The following is a 13,757-nucleotide window of genomic DNA, read 5'->3' on the forward strand; positions in this document are numbered from 1 at the left end:
CTACCTGCCTATCTTCTTTTCCACCTATCCACTCCACCCTCCTCCCTGACCTATCACCTTGATCCCCTCCCACACTCACCTATTGTACTCCATGCTACTTTCTCCCCACCCCCACCCTCCTCTAGCTTATCTCTCCACGCTTCAGGCTCTCTGCCTTTATTCCTGATGAAGGGTGTTTGCCCGAAACGTTGATTTTCCTGCTCCTCGGATGCTGCCTGAACTGATGTTTCTTAAACATGCTCGGATGCTGCCTGAACTGATGTTTCTTAAACATGCAATTCCTTGAGATTATGTTTTCGGGTTGCACATGCCTAATTTGGAGACCATTTCTACTCCTTCATTATACCCAGTACCTCTGACTGCTGCCTGGATTCTCTCTTGCAGATAGTCATTGTCTGGCATTTGTGGCAAATGTTACTTGCCACTCACCAGGTGAAACCTGGACACTGTCCAGGGTCTTGCTGCATTGACTGTCCAGTACGACGACCTGCAAACAGTGCTGAAAATTTTGTGTATTGATCAGCAATTATCCCCATTTTTGACCTTATGATAGAGGGAAGGATTGACAACGCAGTTGAACGTGGTCAATTGTAGGATGCTACCCCGAGGAACTCAAAATCCCTACAGTGCAGATAGAGGCAATTTGGCTTATCGAATCTGCACTGATCCTCCCAAGAGCATCCCACCCAGATCCACGTCCACAACCCAATCCCTGCAACCTCACATTTATATTGCTAACCCATTTAAGTCTACATATCCCTTGACACTCCCTTGGCAATTTAGCATGGCCAATCCACCTAAGCTGGGGTCCTGCAGTGATCTCCTGGGATTGAGAGAATTGACCTCCAACATCTACAACTATTGTCTTTTGTGCTAGACGGAGGTTGTTAGCTCCAACGTGGATAGTAACGATTAAATTCTTCCCTTCTGTGAACCTTTCAAGCTGGTTTGAGATTCTATCGACCATGGCATTTGTTAGGCAATAAACTCGATCTTGTTTACAAACATACTTTTTGCCCCCATAATTATTGGATGTCCTACAATCACTATTTTACCTCTTGCTCCCTCTTACAGCTGAATTTATTTTGTACTTACCTATATTTTGATCACCTTGGCCATTCAGATCTTCTTTTAAATTCTGTTAGGGCAAAGCAATGTTAAAATTAGTGATAAACAATTCTTTGACTAAATGAGATTGTGAAAAATTGATAACTGAAGGAGTAGGAGAGATGACTGAGTACTTGTACAAGGTGGAAAATAATTGTCCCATTTAATCACTTAGCCCCTTTAGGTGATCATTCCTGTTAATATGGTTGCACTTCTCTGGCAAAAAGTAACAAACTGCACTGCCATATGTAATCAATGAAATGAGGGCTACTCATGTAGAGTAGGAATATGCTAAAACCATGCGAAAAAGGTGAAGAAATAAAAAACAGCAGTTTGCACATCTTAAATATGTTGGTATTGCTTGATGTACTAGTAAAGTAGATAGCATATTTATAACTTGGATAATATTTATAACTTTTGTAAATATCTGAATTAAAAATTACATTTTATTAAGTCACGACTACTTGAGTACAGTCGAACTGTTCCCATTGGCCAATAGAGAACCAGTAGACTGTAATAAAAAGAGCCGAAGGACATGAGAAGAAGCACTCCTGTAAAGCATAGTTAGAATGTCGAATGCATTGCTTGAAACAGATGGGGGGGAGCAGATTCGATCACAACTTTCAAAGGAGAAGTGGATAAGCAGCTGAATGGAAAAATAAATGCAGGGTTACGAGAAATGTTGGGGGGAATGGAGATAGTTAAAGGGCTCTTGGCAAGACCCTTGACAGTCTGAATTATTACAGCATGAAAGAAAGCCAGTGACTATTTTGTGATTGTCTAGTTATGTATCTGTAGATCTTTAAATAATATTCGTTGAGTGTTCTATGTTGGAAAAGCACAGCAGGTTAGGCAGCATCCGAGGAGCAGGAGATTGATGTTTCGGGCATAAGTCCTTCATTAGGAATGAAGGACTTATGCCTGAAACATCAATTCTCCTGCTCCTTGGATGCTACCTGACCTGCTGTGCTTTTCCAGCACCACACACTCTACTGATTTCCAGCATCTGCAGTTCTCACTTTCTCCTTCAAATAATATTGCCAATATACCTGATCCTGGCATTAAACAAAATTGTTAGAAGTGCTATACATATACATAATAAAATGCTTTCAGGTGCATCATAGACATGTTTTAAAACCAAATTCGACAAAGTTATATACATACAATATTAGGACAGATGGCCAAATGCTTGGTCAAAAAGACAAGCTTTAAAGAGGACCTTGGAGGAGGAGTAGGAGATAATGAGGTTAGGGGAATGACTTCCACAGTGAAGAACCAGACAGCTGACAGAACAGTAACCACTGCTGCTGCAGGTGAAAACTGGGATGCTCACAAGACCAGAATTACATGAATGCAGATACTTCAGGGCGTTTGTGGAGTTGGAAGAGAGTTACCAAGCTAGCAAGAACAGACGTCATGGATAGATTTGAAAATATGGAAGGGAATTATAAAATTTAAAAAAAAAGTGTTGTTTGATTCTGAGTCAAGCATAGATCAACAAATATAGAAACAAAGGAGACTTAGTGCAAGTAAAGACATCGGGAAAGTTTGGATGACCTCAGTTTTAAAAGGATCGAGGAAACCTGATTGAATGAACGTCAAGTCCCATATTTGCAGAAATTAACTGATTCAGCCGAAACCAGGGAATTAACCTGGGATCTTCCAAACCTGCATGGACCAATATCTTAACCAAGTGACAAAATATTAGATTCATCAAAAGTCTAATCAGAGGGATCATAGCTCAAGCTCCCTAGGGTGTACCTATGAGCAGCTGCAGCTTACATTGTATTCTGACCCCTTGTGGTCCCCTACCCCAGAACAAATTTGGAATGGATTCGGGGAGAGAGATTTTTTTGTTCATTCCTTTATATTTGTTTTCCCGTTTGAGTAATAGAGTCTTTATTTTTGTTTAACAAAATCAAGGAAGCTTTATTTTCTGTTTCAAAAGAATAGAGTGGGCTTTACTCTGTATTTCATTTAGTTCTGTCCATATCCCAGGAGTGTCTGATGGGGGTCTTATCAGAGGGCTTTCTGTTTATACCTTTCATTTAAAAAAAGAGCATTGGGTGGCTATTTCGATTGGAATCCTGTGACCAGTCGTGTGCAACAACGATCAGTGCTGGGTCTGCTGCTTTTAATCATTTAGATTTGGATGTGAATATGAGGCATGATTAACAAGTTTGCAGATGACACCAAAATAGGTGGCACAGTGGACAGTGATAAAGATTCTCTCAGAGTACAATCGGACCTTGATCAGATGGGCCAATGCACCTAGGAGTGGCAAATGGAAGTTTAATTTAGATTAGTGTGAGGTATTGCATTTCGGAAAGACAAAACAGGGCATGATTTACACAGTTGATGGTAGGAGCCCTGGAAGTGTTGCCGAACAAAGACCTAGGGAGGTTGAGTGGAGGTTGAAGGCAGACAGAGTGGTGAAAAGGCATTTGGCATATTTGCCATCATTGGTCAGAACACAGTGTAGGAGTTGGGACACCATGTTGTAGCTGTACAGGACATTGGTGAGGCTATTTTTAGAATACTGTGTAAAATTCTGGTCACCATTCTGTAGGATACATGTTATTAAACTTGAGAGGGTGCAGAAAAGATTTACAAAAATGTTGTCAGGATTGGAAAGTTTAAGCTCTTGGGAGAGACGGAATAGGCTGGGATTTTTTTCCCCTGGAGGCAGCAGCTCAAGCTCCTTAGGGTGTACCTATGAGCAGCTGCAGCTTATATTGTATTCTGACCCCTTGTGGTCCCTACCCCAAAACAAATTTGGAATGGATTCGGGGAGAGAAATTTTTTGTTCATTTCTTTATATTTGTTTTCCTGTTCGAGTAATAGAGTCTTTATTTTTGTTTAACAAAGTCAGCAGCTCAGGAGTGATGTTATAGAGGTTTATAAATCCATGAGTGGCAAGGTCTTTTTCCCCCAAGAGTGGAGAAGTCAAAAACTAGAGGGTGTAGGTTTAAGGTGAGAGGAAAGATTTAAAAAGAATCTGACGGGTAACTTTTTCATAGAGGGTGGTGCACTTATGGAACTGGCAGAGATTGGTACAATTATAACATTTAAAAGGCACCTGGATGGGTATATTAATAGGAATCTGGGCCAAATACTGGCAAATGAACTAGGACAGATCGGGAAATCTGGTCAGTGTGGATAAGTTGGACAAATGGGTCTGTTTCTGTGTTATATGACTCTATATGGCCTGAATTGAGAAGGCTGAAAGCAAGGAGATAGAAAAGCTGAGGATCACTAACAGAATGGGGTTAAAGAAGCATGGGTACTTCAGGTGTGCAGGTTGTGGCAGAGGATAGGCTTGGGAAAATACCCCAGTATTGATCAGCACTAAACCAAATGAAAGTGATGAGACTCAATTCAGGGGCTGCTTGAATCAACCTAATCGTTTTTCTACAAAAACTACAAAAGACTTTGACTGACTTTCCGCTTCTTCATTCTACGTGTACAGTTAATGCAGTAGCCAAGAATGGTGGAGCAGACTTGAAAGGCCCGAATAGCCTATTCTTACACCTATTGTCTATGTTTTAAATCTATCTTTCACCTTTCATTGCCTCAGCATCTCCCAGTGATAAATAAATATTTCTCCTTATTCATGGGAAATTGGTGCTGTTGTGGAGTTTAGAGGTGGTTTGCTTGGACTGTCAGAAGGTTATCAATAAGGTCGTACATAATTAGCATCTTAACCCTGCCATCCCAGGAATCAGTCTGGTAGACCATCTTTGCGTTCCCTCCATAGCAAGAATATCCTTCCACAGATGAAGAGACAAAAACTGCCTACAATACTCCAGATGTGGTCTCACCAAAGCCCTATACTCAAATGCTAACCTTAACCCCATCCCCACTTGACCTTGAGACACCAGTCATTGACAAGCCATTTACGTGTCAACCATATGCCGTAGTGTTAGGTAAGGGGTAAATGTAGGGGTATGGGTGGGTTTCACTTCGGCGGGTCGGTGTGGACTTGTTGGGCCGAAGGGCCTGTTTCCACACTGTAATCTAATCTAAAAAAAAAAATCTAATCTAATCATATTAATGTGCCTGGAGTCAGATAAAGGTCAGACTGGATTTGCTTTTCTACTGGTAAGTGCACAAAATTCATTCTGCACCTTAATGGAGAAAAATTAGGGGGAACATTTGATTTAAAGGTTATATTTTAAAGTTCTAATTATTCACTCTCTAAATTATTCACATTCTGACTAAAGATTTCTATTATCAGTCAGTCATTCAGTAGATTCCTTTTCTCACCCTCCACACACAATCTCCACAAATCAAAATGTGGAGGCTAGTAGAAAACAGAATTGCATAGTGAGTTGTCAAAGGTCTGCTCGATCAATTTCAAAAGGATTTTTTTTCGCCATCAGAACCTTACACAATCATGACCTAGTTAAGAGGAACAAAAGTACGAAAATGGGCAGTCCAAAACTTACGAGTCGATTGAATGTCCGAGAGATCTGATGAAAGTCTGCCAGAATGAGCTAGGCTCCCACTAGAAAACATTAAAGATGATAGCGTTAAAATAGTGACAATTTTTCTGCTGAAATCCTTCAGGCACAAGCTGCAAAAACTCTCATGTAGCATTTTCCTGATATACTATTCAAAACACGAAAACTGTATACGGATACCACTCAAGAATAGCTTCATTATTTTTCGGCACATTATTTCCACAGAAAATTGACCGTACATGATGAACCGAGACAGAAGGCGATAACAAAAACGATTTAATCGCGTAAAAAATAAAACAAATCAACATTCTGGGCAATTTGACGATCTTCATCTCAACCTTTTCTCTGAAAAGATTTCTGAAGACTACATTTATATTTGGCCCCGCAAACCCAAACTAAAACTCAGGTACCTAGGTTTGAAATGAGTTCCATCAAAAACACAAAATATTGAGGCGATCATCTACGCAATTTGGTTGATGGTGAGACACTGCGCAGTTTGTACATGGGAAGCAGGAGAAACCACCGGCCCTGAAAGTGTCTCCGGTACCAGCAGGAGCTGCAGCCAGAGCGGGGGCTGCACCAGGCCCCATCCCTTCAAAACTCCTCAGCACATCGCTGAGAAAATGTTAACCGTCCTCGATTGGGTGCGTGACTTGGACTCCGATCAAAAACAAAGTTACCAAGATTTCGCACCGAGTCGTCGCCTGTGCGTTAGACTTGGGGATTGGGGGAGGGGTTGTGATACACTGTACTCCCTCAATCTCTGTGCTTTTAGTCATGGAGCCCTCGATTTCCTGTGGGGTTAGAACTCCGCCGCCTCCAACATTTAATCAGAATCTGGGCCAGTTTCAAGTATGCTCGGGTTGGCTCAGTCCCCTCACCACTCCTGACAAAGAAACAGCCCTCACACCGTCTCCCTCCACCACCGCCAGCTGCTCCACCTCCTCCCCCAGGAATCAGCTCCCGGAGGGAGGGTTTCACTCAAACCCAGCTCCGTGTGATCCGGAGACACTGAGCACCAGCACCGGGAGAGGGCAGGCACCGGGAGCGGGGCAGGGTGGACGGAGCCAGATCACCCGGCTCTACCAAGGTGCCGCTAGGAGATCGTGAGCGGAGCCGGGTGGTGACTAATCAGACGGAGACACGGAAACCCGGCACTGCCAGACCCACCTTCCGTTGCAGAGCTGCCGTGTTACGAACAACTCCGTTTTCTTCAGTCTAGCTGCTCCGGCTCAAGGGGACCGGCACAGCGACTACTTCCGGGGCTAAATGACGACCGGGGTCAAGGGTCAGCAAGACACCGCGTCCTGTGAATGAGTGGACTAGAGGGGAGTAAGGGGAAAGTGAGCCAGACAAAACACGCAAAAAAACCCCCAGACTTTTTGAGACTTACAAAAATACAGTTCACTTCAAAGTCGTGCACATGACGGAATGATCCTCGTTCAAAGATGTTCTGTTGCACGTTAGCACTCAAGACAGTCAAAGAACCCCTCTCCAGATGGCTCACTGAGAGATGGAGCAGTCAGATCGTCCACTAGACGGAGGGAGATTCTGTAGCTGAGAATGTCTCATTAAAAGTTCAAATCCTCACATTTGCTTATAACGCGCAAGCATTCCCCGTCATAATCTTTGTATCTATACCAACCAAGCACGTTTGTGAGATTAGCCTCCGACAGGAATGTGATCATTTCAAATTAAAATCTCTCCACCCCCCACACATGCTCTAAGTTCCAAGTGGACTGTCCCGCCGTGCTCTCAGGGGAGATGGGCGCGCGGCTGTCACTCCAACAACTTGACTCCTCCTTTAAAGGACAGGCACCGCCCCGCACTCAGCTGTAGCTTCGCCGCTCCCGGCAGGAGGAGGGCGCTTGAAGACGTCGTGCGCTTTTGTTGCAGGGATTCACCTCCCTTCTACGAACGTCATTTCCGGAAGGCTGGCTGTTGCCGTGTCGGGTTACCGGGGACGCTCGGCGTTGCCAACAACGCGGGAGGAGCTGATCGCGAGCTGCCCGGCCTGGACCGGCAGCTGTTCACGGGCGGCCCTTCCAGGACCAACGGATAACACCAGGCCGGAGAGGGGCGGCGCTGCACATCAGTTGGCGAGCTACAGCCATAATAAAGCAGCAGCGTTCCTGGGTGCTAAAGCTCATTGTCTCTGGGAGCTGATGGCAAGGCCTGGGCATGGTTAAAGTTGAGTGATCACTGATGTGACTGTTTCTCCCAGACAGACATTCAATTTCTATTGAAGTGAACAATAACAGACTTACTCTGTGGCCGATTGCTGGGATTTTCATATAATATTGGATGGCTGTTAGGCGTAATTTAAGCAAATAATTTTTCAAAATAAAGTGAATGAGAAAGGTGACAGTTCACTCCACCAGTAATTAATAAAACAAAGGTGAGATTGGACAGAGGGTATTTTATTGCCATCTAAGATGTAAATCTCATTCTTCCACTCCCCATCCTGCTGTAATTATTAATACTTGTCTGAAATTTCAGGAAATTTGATTCTTGTGAGGGGTGAAAATGGACAAGTTTAAGGAGCATTATATACTTAATGGTAAGGTACTGGGCATTGTTGCCCAACAAAGACCTTGTTGTGCAGGTTCATAGTTTCTTGAACGTGGAGTGGCAGTTAGAAAGGGTAGCGAAAAAGGCATTTAGTACACTTGCCTTCATTAATCAGAACATTGAGTATACGAATTGGGATGTCATGTTACAATAGTACAGGACATTGGTTAGGTCATGTTTGAAAAACTGCAGTTGGTTCTGGTCTCCTTGTTATAGGAACAATTTTGTTAAACTTGAAAGGGTTCAGAAAAGATTACAAGGATTTTGCCAGGGTTAGAAGTTTTGAGCTGTAAGGAATGGCTGAATAGGCTGGGGCTATTTCCCTGGAGCATCGGAGGCTGAGGGGTGACCTTAAGACTGTCAGAGTTTGTTGAGATATATAAAGGGCAAAAGTGGACATTGGGCAGCTGGAAAATGATGCTGGAGAGATAGTAATGGGTATCAAGGAAATGACTGAGGAAATGAATAATTACATCGTGCCAGTCTTTATGGTGGAAGGCACAAGTAATATCCTGAAAAATTCAAGAGTGTGAGGGTAGAGCTGATTATGGTGGCCATCACCAAGGAGAAGGTGCTAGAAAACTGAATGGCCTGATGGTGGATTAATCATCTGGACACCAGAGTTCTAAGGAAGAGAGAGTGGAGGCCTTAGTGGTGATCTTTCAGAAATTGCTAGAATCAGGGAGGGTTCTAAAGGATTGGAAAATCGCTAGCGTGACACCCTTGTTTAAAAAGGGAGTAAGGCAAAAGATGGAAAATTGCAGACTGATTAGGCAAACCTTGGTCATGGGTAAAATCCTGGAATCCATTGTGAAGGATGAGATTCTGAATGCTTGGATGTGTTTGGTAAAATAGGGCAAAATCAGCATGGTTTCATTCAGGGGAGGTCATGCCTGAAAAATCTGTTAGAATTTTTGGAGGAAGTAATGAGCAGTTTAGACAAAGGAGAGTCAATTGATGTTATGTACCTGGCCTTCAAGAAGGCCTATGACAAGGTGCCGCACAGGAGGCCACTGAGTAAAGTAAGGGTATATGGTGTCAGAGGTAAGGTGCTAGCATGGATAGAAGCTTGGCTCTCTGGCAGAAAGCAGAGAGTGGGGATAAAAGGGTCTTTCTCATGGTGGCAAGTGGTGTTCTGCAAGGCTCAGTGTTGGGACCACAACTTTTCATTGCATACATTTAACTAAGTAGATGAAGGAACTGAGGGCATTCTGGCTAAGTTTACAGATGATACATTGATAGGTAGAGGGACAGATAGCATTGAGAAGGTGGAGAAGGTGCAGAAAGATTTGGTAGGGGTTAGGAGAGTGAGCAAAGTGGCAGATGGAGTACAACGTGGGAAAGTTTGAGGTCATGCACTTTAGTAGGAAGAATAGAGGCATGGACTATTTTCTAAATAGGCAGAAAGTTTAGAAGTCTGAAGTGCAAAGAGACTTGGGCGTTCTAGTCCAGGATTTTCTCAATGTAAACTTGCAGGTTGAGTCAGGTTGAGTTAGGAAGGCAAATGCAATGATGGCATTTATTTTGAGAGGACTTGAATATAAAAGCAGGGATGTACTTCTGAGGTTCTATAAGGCTCTTGTCAGACCACATTTGGAGTATTGTGTACAGTTTTGGGCCCTATATCTCAGGAAGGGTCTATTGGCCTTGGAGTGTGTTCAGAGGAGGTTCATGAGAATGGTTTCAGGAATGAAAAGCTCAACAAATGAGAAAGTTTGAGGACTCTGGGTTTATACTCGATGGAGTTCAGAAGGATAAGGGGGGGGGGGGGGGGGATCTAATTGAAACATACAGAATACTGAATGGCCTGGATGGAGTAGATTTTGGAAAGATGTTTCCATTGGTAGGAGAGACTAGGACCCGAGGGCACAGCCTTAGGAAGACCTTTTAGAACAGAGATAAGGAGAAACGTCTTCAGCCAGAGAGTGGTGAATCTATGGAATTCATTGCAACAGAAGGCTGTGGAGGCCAGGTCATTGAGTATATTTAAGACTGAGATGAATGGGTTTCTCAAGCCAATTCTCCCGCTTTCTCCACGTAACCTTTGATACTCAAGAACCTATCAGCCATGATTGAATGGTGGAGCAGACTCGATGGGCTGAATGGCCTAATTTCTGGTCAATGTCTATGGTCTTCTACAAGTTTATAAGTCGTGGATAAGGGTTTGGATAGGGTGAATAGTCAAGGTTTTTACTCTCTGGTAGGAGAGCATAGAACTCCGGCATACATTTTGGCTGAAAGGGAAAGATTTAAAAGGGATCAAAGGGGCAACATTTTCATGCAGAGGGTGATATGTGTATGGAAATAACTGCAAGAGGAAGTGTTGGAAGCTGGTATAAATTATTATAAAAATTACAACGTTTCAAAGGCATTTGGATGGGTATATAACTGGGCAGGGTTTAGAGAGATATGGGTCAACTGCTGGCAAGTGGGGCTAGATTAATTTAGGTTATCTGTTCGACATGGACAAGTCAGACCGAAGGTACTGTTTCTGTGGTGTACATCTCTGTGACTCTATAATTTGTGTTAAGTGTAAATACTTAATGATGCTGATAACTTGTAAAGGATCAGAGAGGTCAAGCTGACTAGATTATTAACGCTCCAACAGTGTAGTTGGAGATAGATAAAATTATATCGAATAAGCTAGTCTAATTCTGACTACCATAAATATGCAAATGAAATGTTATATAATCTGTGCTCAACATTATAGATGTATATGTAACATATATGTATATTCTAAATTTCCTGGTATTGTGCTGGGAGTGAGAAAGGAGAGATGATGACACTATTTCCAGACTAGAGGAATAGGACAGGCTATGGGAGGACTTAATAGGAATTACTTGTATCATTTCATTTTGTTAAGTTGAAAAGGGAATGTATGTTTCCCCTGAGAACTCCAATGACCAGTGGCTATTTGTTAAAATTCTCAAACTAAGGAGAAATGAGTTAAAATAAAATCTTATTGCAGAGTTGTTTCAGCATGAGTTGTTTTGACAAAAGCAGTCATTGGGGAAAAAATTAGATTTTTAAGAGAAAAATGAGCGAATATTTTAATGAATGGAATAGGGAATTAAATTGATTGTGCTTTAGCAAAGAACACAAAAGGTGATTATATGGTACAATGTGCTAAAAGCCCATAGCTCTGGGAGATCTGGGCTCAAGTCCCACCTGCTCCAGAGGTGTGTAATAACATCTCTGAGGAGTCATAATTTGGAGACACCAGTGTTGGACTAGGGTGTACAAAGGCAAAAGTGAGGACTGCAGATGCTGGAAACCAGAGTTTAGATTAGAGTGGTGCTGGAAAAAAAGCACAGTAGGTCAGACAGCATCTGAGGAGCAGGAAAATCGACGTTTCGGGCAAAAGCCCTTCATCTATTCCTGATGAAAGGCTTTTGCCCGAAACATCGAGTTTTCCTGCTCCTTTGATGTTGCCTGACCTGCTGTGCTTTTCCAGCACCACTCTCATCTAAACTAGGGTGTACAAAGTTAAAAATCACACACAACCAGGTTATAGTCCAATAGGTTTATTTGGAAGCACTAGCTTTCAGAGCGCTTTTGGAGTTGTTAACTACCTGATGAAGGAGCAGCGCTCTGAAAGGTGGTGTGTGATTTTTATCTCTGAGGAGGTTGATTAGGAAAGATAGATTCAATTTAAAAAAATGCACCTAAACCACTACCTCCTAAATTGCAGAGACAGGGTTTCTTGTCTCAAAGGGAATGAAAATTTGGCTAAACTTTGGGAGGTGGATAAAGAATTAGCTAGGAGCAGGAATACAGCGAATTCAAATGTTTTGGTGAACTGGGATGATGCAACATAGCAACAGGAATAAGCCATTTAGCTACTTATGCCTGTTTAACAAAAAGTAAAATCAGAAAATTGAGCATCCATCAATGCTCTTGACGTATGAGAGGTGGGCACACAGGGGATATAGTACTTTATTTCCTCCTTCAATTCTATTTAGTCCTTTTCCTTGCTCCCTATTCCCTCTTCACTTCAAATGGTTTGCTTTGCCCATAATGGGCTTTGCATATAAATATTTAATTGGTTACATAGGTGTTTTTACCAGTGGTGGATATTAGTTAAAAATGTAAAAACAGAAAATTAAGTGTCCTTGGAGAGGGAACGTGTGATGCCCATCGCTGCTATTTATGGGCTCAAAGAGAGATGGCATTGTGGTGATACAATGCTTTATTTCCCATTTCAACTCCTTTTTGATTTGGTTCCTTCCTCTCTCCTTACCTCCCCCTCACTTTTGATATAATGGACTTTGCTTGTATTGGCCACATGAGTGGTTAATGGTAGTAGTTAAAGGAGAAAAAAAACTAAAAAAAAACTCAGTGATCTTGGTGTTGGGTAAGTTGTTCAGTTGTGCGTGATAGCATTTATGGTTATAAAAAATATGCTGAATAATTCTGGCAGCATCTTTTGGAGAGAGAAACAGTTAACCTTTAATTTGTGGTAGTCATAATTGTAATAGGTCATTATTAGAACCAGAATGAGTGAAGTTCCCATATTTTTGTATGGTTACAGACAGAATGCCCCAAATGATTGAGCTACTGATTGCGGCAGGCTGAATGGCTCCCTTCTTTACTTTTTTCTTTTTTTAAGGAGGCTCCCTTCTTTATTCACCCGCTCCCTTGATTGGTCACAAAAAGGATAAATTATAAAGAATACCTTTCTCCCAGACCAAATGAATTTGTTTTAAAAGGAGCCAATTGAACCAGGCTTTCTTAAGTTAACAAAAGAATGAGTATATTAGCCACTAATCATGTTGGTTTGGAGGAAGGTTGCAGGTTGTTTGAAATACTTTAGTCATAGTTCCTTTGTACAGTGGTTATATGGTAGCAGTTGGAGCGAGAGCGAGTCTTGTCCCTTTCTTTTACCTGCAGTTTAGAGGTGTTTCAGGCTGTGCTCAAAGCTCTTCTTTGCACTGTATCAGTCTACACACTAGAATGGTTTCCAGCTGAGAGGGGTTTGGATAGTCAGCTTCTTGTTCCTCGAGTCTTTTAGTTAATTTGAAAAATGTCATACCTATTGTTAGAAAATCAAGAATTGCTCTCCAGAAAGCCACTGAATTTACATTCACAGTCGGCTTGGTTTAAAAAAAAAAGATGTTGCAGTTAAAAGTTCAAAATGTCCAGATGATCTGGAATTATAAGCCCTGATATTATCAACCTGAAATGTTAACTGTTTCTGTCTCCACAGATCTGAGTTTTTCTCACATTTTCTGATTTTCTTTCAGTTGACCAGCATCTGCAAGCAATTTGGACTCATTCTGTTATAACTAATTGATGTTGTCAGTGTGATGCTTTTGCCAGGCATCTTTATTTCCAATAACTTTTGTCAGTTAAAGGATATGTACAGTGGGTACCTTTTTAACTTATAAGTTCCTCAAAACAGTGAAGGAAAAATAAATGTTTCTTTTGAGAATCTATAATTTTTATGTTGTGTTAAATACTGAAGTGTATTTTATTCTTGATTTTTATTTAATAAAAAAAGTTGTTAAATTCCATCAAAACATATTGTAAGTTTCTGTATCAGGAATTAATTGAACAAAGTGTATTTGTTGAGTCATCTTTTGGCACCACCCAGCATTGAAATCTAAATATTTGATT

At 41.8% G+C, this 13,757-nt stretch overlaps 2 protein-coding genes across 11 annotated transcripts in view; one reads left to right on the forward strand and one right to left on the reverse strand.

Annotated features, from left to right (window-relative positions):
• Positions 1 to 7,149, reverse strand: part of dcun1d5 (DCN1, defective in cullin neddylation 1, domain containing 5 (S. cerevisiae)) — a 23,776-nt gene extending 16,627 nt beyond the window's left edge. Inside the window, exons 1-3 of one of the 6 annotated variants that reach the window (XM_043691804.1) lie at positions 6,741 to 7,149; positions 5,556 to 5,614; positions 1,096 to 1,138 (exon numbers count right to left, since the gene is read on the reverse strand). The gene's annotated coding sequence lies outside the window, so the exon portion shown is untranslated. Of the gene's footprint in view, positions 1 to 1,095; positions 1,139 to 5,555; positions 5,615 to 5,980; positions 6,230 to 6,740 lie in introns of those variants that run through there. The other 5 variants (XM_043691803.1, XM_043691802.1, XM_043691801.1 and 2 more) reach the window with 5 other exon arrangements.
• Positions 7,150 to 7,472: 323 nt separating this feature from the next.
• The window catches only part of LOC122550689 (cytoplasmic dynein 2 heavy chain 1), a 555,979-nt gene continuing 549,694 nt past the window's right edge, over positions 7,473 to 13,757 (forward strand). For 3 of the 5 annotated variants that reach the window (XM_043691805.1, XM_043691808.1, XM_043691807.1), the window contains exon 1: positions 7,476 to 7,968. The gene's annotated coding sequence lies outside the window, so the exon portion shown is untranslated. Of the gene's footprint in view, positions 7,969 to 13,757 lie in introns of all 5 variants that reach the window. The other 2 variants (XM_043691809.1, XM_043691806.1) reach the window with 2 other exon arrangements.

The sequence above is a fragment of the Chiloscyllium plagiosum genome, chromosome 6 (assembly GCF_004010195.1).
Source record: "Chiloscyllium plagiosum isolate BGI_BamShark_2017 chromosome 6, ASM401019v2, whole genome shotgun sequence".
In the NCBI taxonomy this organism is placed as follows: Eukaryota; Metazoa; Chordata; class Chondrichthyes; order Orectolobiformes; family Hemiscylliidae; genus Chiloscyllium; species Chiloscyllium plagiosum.